The 8,054-nt window shown below is 45.2% G+C and overlaps 1 long non-coding RNA gene across 2 annotated transcripts; it reads left to right on the top strand.

Annotated features, from left to right (window-relative positions):
- The first annotated feature begins 1,060 nt into the window (after positions 1-1,060).
- LOC136472761 (uncharacterized) lies at positions 1,061-4,972 on the top strand. Of its 2 annotated transcripts, none has more exons than XR_010762411.1 (4): positions 1,061-1,238; positions 3,663-3,694; positions 4,294-4,427; positions 4,557-4,972. It is a non-coding gene; the product is annotated as an uncharacterized lncRNA (long non-coding RNA). The 2 variants fall into 2 exon arrangements; XR_010762409.1 differs by having other exon boundaries at positions 4,294-4,432.
- The last annotated feature ends 3,082 nt before the right edge of the window (positions 4,973-8,054 follow it).

The raw sequence follows: 8,054 nt of genomic DNA, 5'->3' as shown, positions 1-8,054 counted from the left end.
GTGTAGAGGAGGACCTATTCATGACTAAAACTAGTGAAAGAGAGACCTTTGAGGCTTTGACCTGCCCTTGCTCAATACTCCATATTTCGCTAGCATACACGTTGGGCATCACCTACCAAGTTAACGGGCAGGTTCACCATGCCTGAGCCTGTTCACCATTTTTAAAAGGGTATTACTCTCTTTGTTCCATTTTATCTGGCGTAAGTTAGACTGACACGGTCTTCTAGATTACACTTTGACCCATCATTTATTTTATATTATTTTATTTATGCTTATAAACTTATAATCATTGGATAATATAATTCCTTACAAATCTAATCATATAAAGTTGTATTATAATAGTTATAAATTAGTAGCCTAATTATTGGTCAAAGTCTTTAAAGTTTAAATTTTGATATGCGTGTGCACTAGATAAAATGAAACGGAGGTAGTACTATCTACGCCGGCTAGTTGTGTCACACCCATCGAGGCGCCTTGTATTGTACTAGTGTATGCCCAACCCAACCGATCCACCTTGAACAAACTTCCTGAACTGGAGAATCTCAAACAAAAAATCCCATTTGGTCCTATAACAGACCTTTTCCTAGTCTAATCTGAGGATAACCCAAGGTTCCTTCGAACGGTGAATGGGGTGGACTGTTTCATTCCCAGATTATACCATGACCCATTTAGAATCTTTAAGCTAAGGATGAGGGAACTAATGGTCCTTCGAATGGTGAATGCTGGAGAATCTCAACCAGAAATCTCCTAATATGGTCGGTAGCAATTTATAGAAATAATAAAAATCTTAAAGCTACGGATGAGGAAACTAATGGGCCTGAACTGAGCATGGTTGGGTGGGCTCCCCATTGAAAACCCATGAAATTGATGCAAAGCTGGAGTAACATGACTCATTTGGACATTTGCATTTTTTTGATGGGCTGAAAGAAAATAAAGCCCATATCAACAAGCAGCCCATAAAGACAGACGAGACATTCGACTGATGACAAATTAAAAAAACCGCAAACTCTAACGAGCGGCCGGTCGCGCCCCGTGCGTTGCGTGCGACGCGGGCCGGCGCATGCGCACAGCCCACGCGCGCGGCGACAGCACCGCATTTCTGCTCCCACAGAGCTTCTCCATTCCCCAATCTCGCAGGCGACGCACCTCACCGGCGGCATCGATGTGGGAGATCTCGACGGCGCGCGCGGCTGCGCTCCATGCAGGATCTCTGGTCGGTCCAGGGTGACGGTGAATAGGTCTGTCAAAATAAACATTTAAATTTTTATTAAATTCATCCAGCGGCATTGTCGCTTTGGAGGGCGGCACTGCCAGACTGCGGAACTGTTGGGCCAGAACAGCGGCACTGCCGCAACTACAGATAACTTTGAATCACAGTTCAAAATCCATAAATAAAAACTTAGATCGGAGAAATTTTCTAGCTTACTGTAGGTATGACAATCATAGATCAAGAACTAGAAGTGGTAGGAACACCACACACAAGTAGATCGACTAGAAACTCTAGAAATCACATCAACACAATATGTCATACAAGTAATATGAATCAATCACAAGTAACACAAAGATTTATCCTGTGGTTCGGCTTGCCACCAAGGTTTACCTACCCCCACGTTGTTGAGGTTAACTACTAAGGCTTAGCTATTTTCAACACTTCTGCATTCTCAAGTCGAGACTTAACTCTTGAGATGAGGGGTGAGTTTACTAACTTTAAGAGATAGTTACAAACCTCTCGGGACTGCCACATAAGTTGACAAGCTCCACGGGCGACGCTCTAGCTGGCTAGGAGCCAAGCTCCAAGAGTAAGAAACACAACCGCCGGTCAAAAACATGAATCAAGTGCTCTTTAGAGTTGGGGAATCAATAGAGCTACTCTCTAATCGAGTTTAGAATCCTTTTCTCTTAAGGATTGATGGAGATATCAATAAATTTGCTTGGAGGGCTTGAGGTCAATAATGGAGGGAGAGAGAGCTCCTGCTCTGCTTTGGGCGTGCTGAAGTGAGGAAGAAGTGGCAGATTATCGTTGGGGATGAAGGGGAAAGGTATATATACCCCTCTGCCCCCAACGGTCACCGCACCCAAGGGTTCGGGCGAGACGAAGCCCGCGTCCTTGGGGTCGGGCAAGACGGAGCCTGTGTCCTTGGGGTCGGGCGAGATGGAGCCCGTGACCTTGGGATCGAGCGATACGGAGCCCGCAACCCAAGTGCGGCAGTGCCTCTCTTTAAGTGCGACAGTGCTGCACCACGCAAGACAGCAAGTGTAATAGTGAAGTGTAGACTGTTTTGACTGTGAATCTGATGATACATGTGGTTGTTTGAGCACTTAGTAGCACATATTAGCTTAAGTATTGTGTCCTCTTTATAGTACGGCTTTTCCTATACTCAAATTCAAAATATAAAATAATTTAAACCTCTTTTAAGTTTGAAGCCATTTACATTTGTAATTGGGGGCTCTTCCGTTTCGTGTAGTATCCTCGAATATAAATTCTCTATTTGTCATCTAGATAAATCTCATTAGTTCTCTAATTGTGTGGTCATTGTCCCCTAAACCCACAATTAGAGCTCGTGCACTTTCACTCCACATTGGCGGCGGCGAAGGCGCCGGGCGGTGGACGACGCGGCTACTTCATGTCCTTTCTCACCATCATCATCCTCGGTGTCGGCCTCAACACCAAGGTCGACCTCACAATCTAGACCTGGGTGCACGAGATGGCGCTCGAGCGCCTTCAGAAGCACGAGCTCGCCGCCGCCGCTGTCTCCGGCGGCTGTGATGCCGATGCCGAGTGATCCGCTTGTCAGATCACCTTGAAACCTAGTTTTTTTTCTGATTTCCTGCTTGTGTCGGTCCAATAAAGCTGTCTGTACTGAGATGTATGTCAGAAGATTTTAGAAATTGATAGACATCAGATTGAACACTGTTTCCATGTTGTTCAGTATGTAATTTCAGTCTTTAATTTCCGTTTTTATTCCAGTTCTCAATTTCAGTTTTTATTTTGAGTGTTGTATTTTCAGTTTTTCAGTCTTGTTCAGGTTTCAGTTCAGTTCAGATTCAGTTTTAGTTCAGTTTATAATTTAAGTATTAGCTATTTCATTTTCCTCTATGTTATCTTTCCAATTTCAGTGTTCAATTACAGTTATCATACTTCATTCTTCCCAAATCATTTCAGTCTGAATTTTCATGTTCAGGTTCTAGGTTCAGGTTCAGTTTCAGTTCCAGTTCAGAGTTCATCTCAATTTTGTTTCAGTCTCAGTTCTCTCATTTTTGTTTCAGTCTTAGTTCAGTTTTGTTTCAATCTCAGTTCTCTTAGTTTTGTTTTAGTTCTTAATTCAGGTAAATGAGAACATCATTCGGTAAAATTAAAAATTAAGAAATCATAGGTTCAACCACAAAAGAATGTGCTACTCTTTCCACTGCCATTTATCTATATATATAAGAATGGTGTGGATAGCTTTCAAGTCTGTCTTTGTTGTTGCCAGATGGTGACCAGTGGCATTGTAAAATAGCACTTCTTCATGCAACTATTGTTGGTTATAACCATCGAGCTTGTGACATGTGATGTTCTTTAAGTTTTTCTATTTCTTTACATACAACATCTGAAGATCAGTAAGAGTTCTTGTTTGTCATATACTTTTCTGAAACGATTTTGCATTTTTCCCTCTCTACAGATGGAGTTGGCATCAACCCCAGCAAAGTGCAGGTACCATTTCATGATACCAGCATATATTTTTGTTTCGGATCTGTGTTTTTTTCCTGGTGTGCTGTCCTTGTATCTTCCAGAAAGTCACAAATGCAATACTTTTCCGGCACAAATATGTTGTATAGAAGGATTTGCATCAGTAGACCGGTTTATGATGTTATGATTGATAGAACATAGGTTGAAATATTGAGTTATATAGGCCTGTTTTGGATCCTTTTTTTTGTTTGCCATACAATGCACGATTTTAAGTGGTGCGGACACAGAAGTTGGCAGCTGAAGTTACCTGAGTTGTGTTTAGAAAGGGGGCAGATAGGCTCCTAAGTTTGATCTGGTGCCATCCATATGTAATGTATAAGCACTTGAACATGCATTTGAAAATTCTCGTCACTTAGCAAACGACGTGGCATGGCCTAGGCTTTGCACAAATGAACTGCTATGCTATATTGTTTCTTGGATGAATCCCTCTGTTATTAGGCTGAATGCTCTCTATTTTGAGTTACTGCATCAAATGTGTTTTGTTGACTTGATTTCTCTTGCTTTAGCTTGTCTTTTGGACGAGGTACCAGTTTCTGACATGAAGTAATATTTTTCCTCCTTAGGCAACGTGTTTCTGAAACATGGTTCTGAGTTGCGTCTCATCCCCCGCGACAGAGTTGGTGCTGTGGTTGTGCCTTCCAATTAGAGGATGCAATGCATAATGAGTACCTCTCGGTTCAGTTTCAGTCTCAGTTCAGTTCAGTTCAGTTTCCTTTCCAGTTCAGTTTCAGTTTCAGAATTTGTCATTTCAGGATATATTGCCACTTGCTCAAAATATAATTGGCTCCAATTCAGTTTTTTAAGTATTAAGCAATGTTCTTTGTAGATGTCAACTTCATGGGCAATGGAATGCTGCAGGCAATTCGGATCATTCCAAGTTTATGGCTGTTTATTTTGATGGCTGTATTTTCAGTTTTTTCAGGTTTTCAGTATTATTTTCAGTGTTTTTTAGTTTCAGTTTTCATTCAAGTTTTTTTAATGTTTCCTTTTAGGTTCGAATGCCTTCCTAAATTATGCATATTAGTTGCCCCACCTACAATATATAAGTTGTCACAAAAAGGTAGCCATTACACACATAAGTTGCCACAAAAAAATTTGCTCCGCAGCTTGTGCAACAGCTTCTATTTTTATGTTTGTTGCAATAGTTGCCCCCAAGTTGTAAAACTCCTTTTGATAATTTTTGTCCCCCAGCTTGTGCATACTATGTAATAATTTTAGTATATTTTTTAGTAGCAATTTTAGTTTTACATGGTACTAACTTCTTTTATTTTTTGCCCCAGAGCTTTGTTCATACCATGTAAAAAATTAGTATATTTTAGAGTAGTAAGTTTAGTATTGTATGGTAGTAACTTATTTTGATTTTTTTGCCCTTGAGCTTGTTCATACCATGTAAAATGTTTAGTATATTTTTGAAGTAGCAAGTTTATTATTGTATGGTAGCAACTCCTTTCATAAATCTCCTAGCACATTTTTACACATAAATTGCTACTGAAATAAGGCCTGGTTTAGTTCCAAAAAATTTTCACCACAAACTATCACATCGAATCTTGTGGCACATGCATGGAGTATTAAATATAGACGAAAAAAAACTAATTGCACAGTTTGGTTGGAAATCACGAGACGAATGTTTTAAGACTAATTAGTCCATGATTAGCCATAAGTGCTACAGTAACTAACATGCGCTAATGATGGATTAATTAGGCTTAATAAATTCGTCTCGTAGTTTCCATGCGAGCTATGTAATTAGTTTTTTTTTATTAGTATCCGAAAACCCCTTCCGACATCCCCGAAACATCCGATGTGACATCCAAAAATTTTCATTTCGCGAACTAAACACAGCCTAAAATTCTTTGAAACATAGACAAGTGGAGTCTAATTTAAGTATTAATCAATGTTCTTTGTAGATGTCAACTTTATGGGAGAAATGGAATGCTACACAACATTTTAGATTTGAATGCATCCTAAATCATACATATTAGTTGTATAATAATTTACCTCTAGGTTGGCATATTATGTAATGCTTCTTCTAATAATTTGTCTCTTAGGGTGTAGCTTGTCTTATTTTGGGTTGTTACTCTTATCTTTTTAATGTTCCTCCAGTTGTCAGCTAATCATGTTTCACGGCTCATATAATGGGTTTTATAATAACTTCCATCTAGTTGGCAGCTTATGCAGTGCTTGTTTTAATACCCCTAAGATGCAGCTTGTCTTGTTTTATACCACTATCCTCATTTTTAGTAAATGCCACCGGTTGGCGGTAAGTCATGTTTTTTTTGGTAATGTGTTGTATAATAACATGGTCCCTGTCGGTGTTTCGGACCGGGGGGTCCTCAACCAACCGACTAGTGAATTTATGCTGCGTGCCCCTATCCCGGATGGTGATGCAAAGAGACACAAGGTGTATACTGGTTCAGGCAATCGGTGCCCTACGTCCAGTCTGAGAGATCGATCTTGTATTCCTTGCACCGAAGTACTCGTAGTAGGGGGTTACAAGCTAAAGGAGAGAGGGAGCTGGTCCCAGGTCTCGGCAGGGTGTCGTGCGGGCCGCTTGAGACGTTGCTCTCAGGCGGCAGGGATGTGCGTGTGTGTGTGTTACAAGGTGTTCTCCTTCGTCCCCCTAAAACAGCCCAGGTCCTCTCCTTTTATAGCATGAAGGGAGGACTAGGACGGTACATGAGCTAACTATACGGCGTCGTGTGAATAGAGGCGGCATGTCCGGGCCCTGTAGCCTGTTCCTATGGCGGTGTGGCCGTCGAAGTGGTCCGTCCTTGGAGCACTGGGGCGACGTGGCCGTCCCATCAGATCCTGTGCGTCGTGGGAGCCCCGGGTCTGCCTCGGAGTGGGAGCGGCGGTGGACGTGCAAGCCACTGTGGACGGACTGCGCGCGAGGCCGAGACTTGGTCGGTGTCGAGGCTGCACCATGGTGGAGGGGTCTCGGCAGGCACGATCCCCAAGATGGCCGAGACCTTGGTGTACGGTGCCGAAGCCTCGAGTGGGCGGCTGATCGTGGGTACAGTGTTAGGACACAGTGGCCGGTAATTCCCGCCGTACCCTGTCCCAGCCGGTATGGCGCTGATCGTGGATACAGCGTTAGGACACAGTGGCCAGTAATCCCCGCCGTACCCTGTCCCAGCCGGTATGACGCTGATGCGACCTTGGGTCGCGTCGGCCATTCTGTGGCGTTGAGCCATCGTCCGGCTGAGATTGCGGGAGTGGTTGAAGCATTAATGGGACATGACACGTTGTCAGGAGGGCCGGTAGAGGCGGGGGGTGACGGGTTGCGGGCGACCCGGCCTCGAGCGACACGGAGGCTGGGGCCTCGCGCGAGACGGAGATCGGGTTCCTTGCCGAGGCCTTGCGCGAGACGCCTCGCGTGATACGGAGAATGTACCCCTGCCGAGGCCTTCCCTAGAGAGCCTCGGGCGAGACGGAGACGGCGCCCCCTACCGAGGCTCACCCTGGGGAGCATCGCATGAGGCGGAGTTTGTTCCGAGACCTCCTGCTCGAGGCTCGAGGCGAGGTGGAGGAGGGCTCGGTCGTGGCAGGTGAGGGGCCCACGGCTTACCTTCTGGCTTTATTTTGATGTTTGCTTGGGGTACCCCGTTCTAAGGTACCCGACAGTAGCCCCCGAGCCTCGGGGTGAGTGCGTGCACTCTCCCTGAGGGTTCGTCGAGGCTGGGTTTACGCCTGCTCCGTAGGAATTGGTTTGTTTTCTGAGGTTCCGGTGGGTGCGCGCGAGCGCACACGCCGGGTGTAGCCCCCGAGCCCCTAGAGGAGTGAAGTTACTCCTCCAGGGGCTTTTCTGCATTTTCATGTTTGAGTGATCAGTTCTTATTGCATTTGTCGAGCCCATAAGCGCAAGTTCGGGTTGCGGGGGTCTCGGCGAGGTTGCAAAAAAAAGGCCCTCTAGCCTCCGCACGGAGCGAGAGGTTCGTTAGGGGTCCCCCTGACTTTGGGTATGTCCCTCACGCTTCCTTTCGCTCGGAAGGAGGGGTGGAATGTGCCACGCTACCCTCGATGGGTGCGAGCGTGGACACTTTCGGTGAGCTGTTATCGGGTAGTCCGAGTGAAGGCCCGAGCCCTATTCGCTAGGGGACGGCTAGCGGTCCAGAGACGCACTCCAAAAGTACCGGAGGATTTCTCTAGTGGGTGCCGAGGCTGTTCGCTGGGCCTCGGTGGCTCGGTGCCTCCCTACGGTGGGATCCCATTCGGATACTCTCCTGTCGGTCTCGGACACGACTTAGGACGCCCCGAGCGACTGTTCGTTCGGGCCTGGGCCATTCGTAGGCTCGCCCCGAAGTCGTCCCTGACTCTGTTGCCCTGG

This window comes from Miscanthus floridulus, chromosome 1 (genome assembly GCF_019320115.1).
Source record: "Miscanthus floridulus cultivar M001 chromosome 1, ASM1932011v1, whole genome shotgun sequence".
NCBI classification, from domain to species: Eukaryota; Viridiplantae; Streptophyta; class Magnoliopsida; order Poales; family Poaceae; genus Miscanthus; species Miscanthus floridulus.
This window is presented reverse-complemented; position numbering and strand designations above follow the sequence as displayed.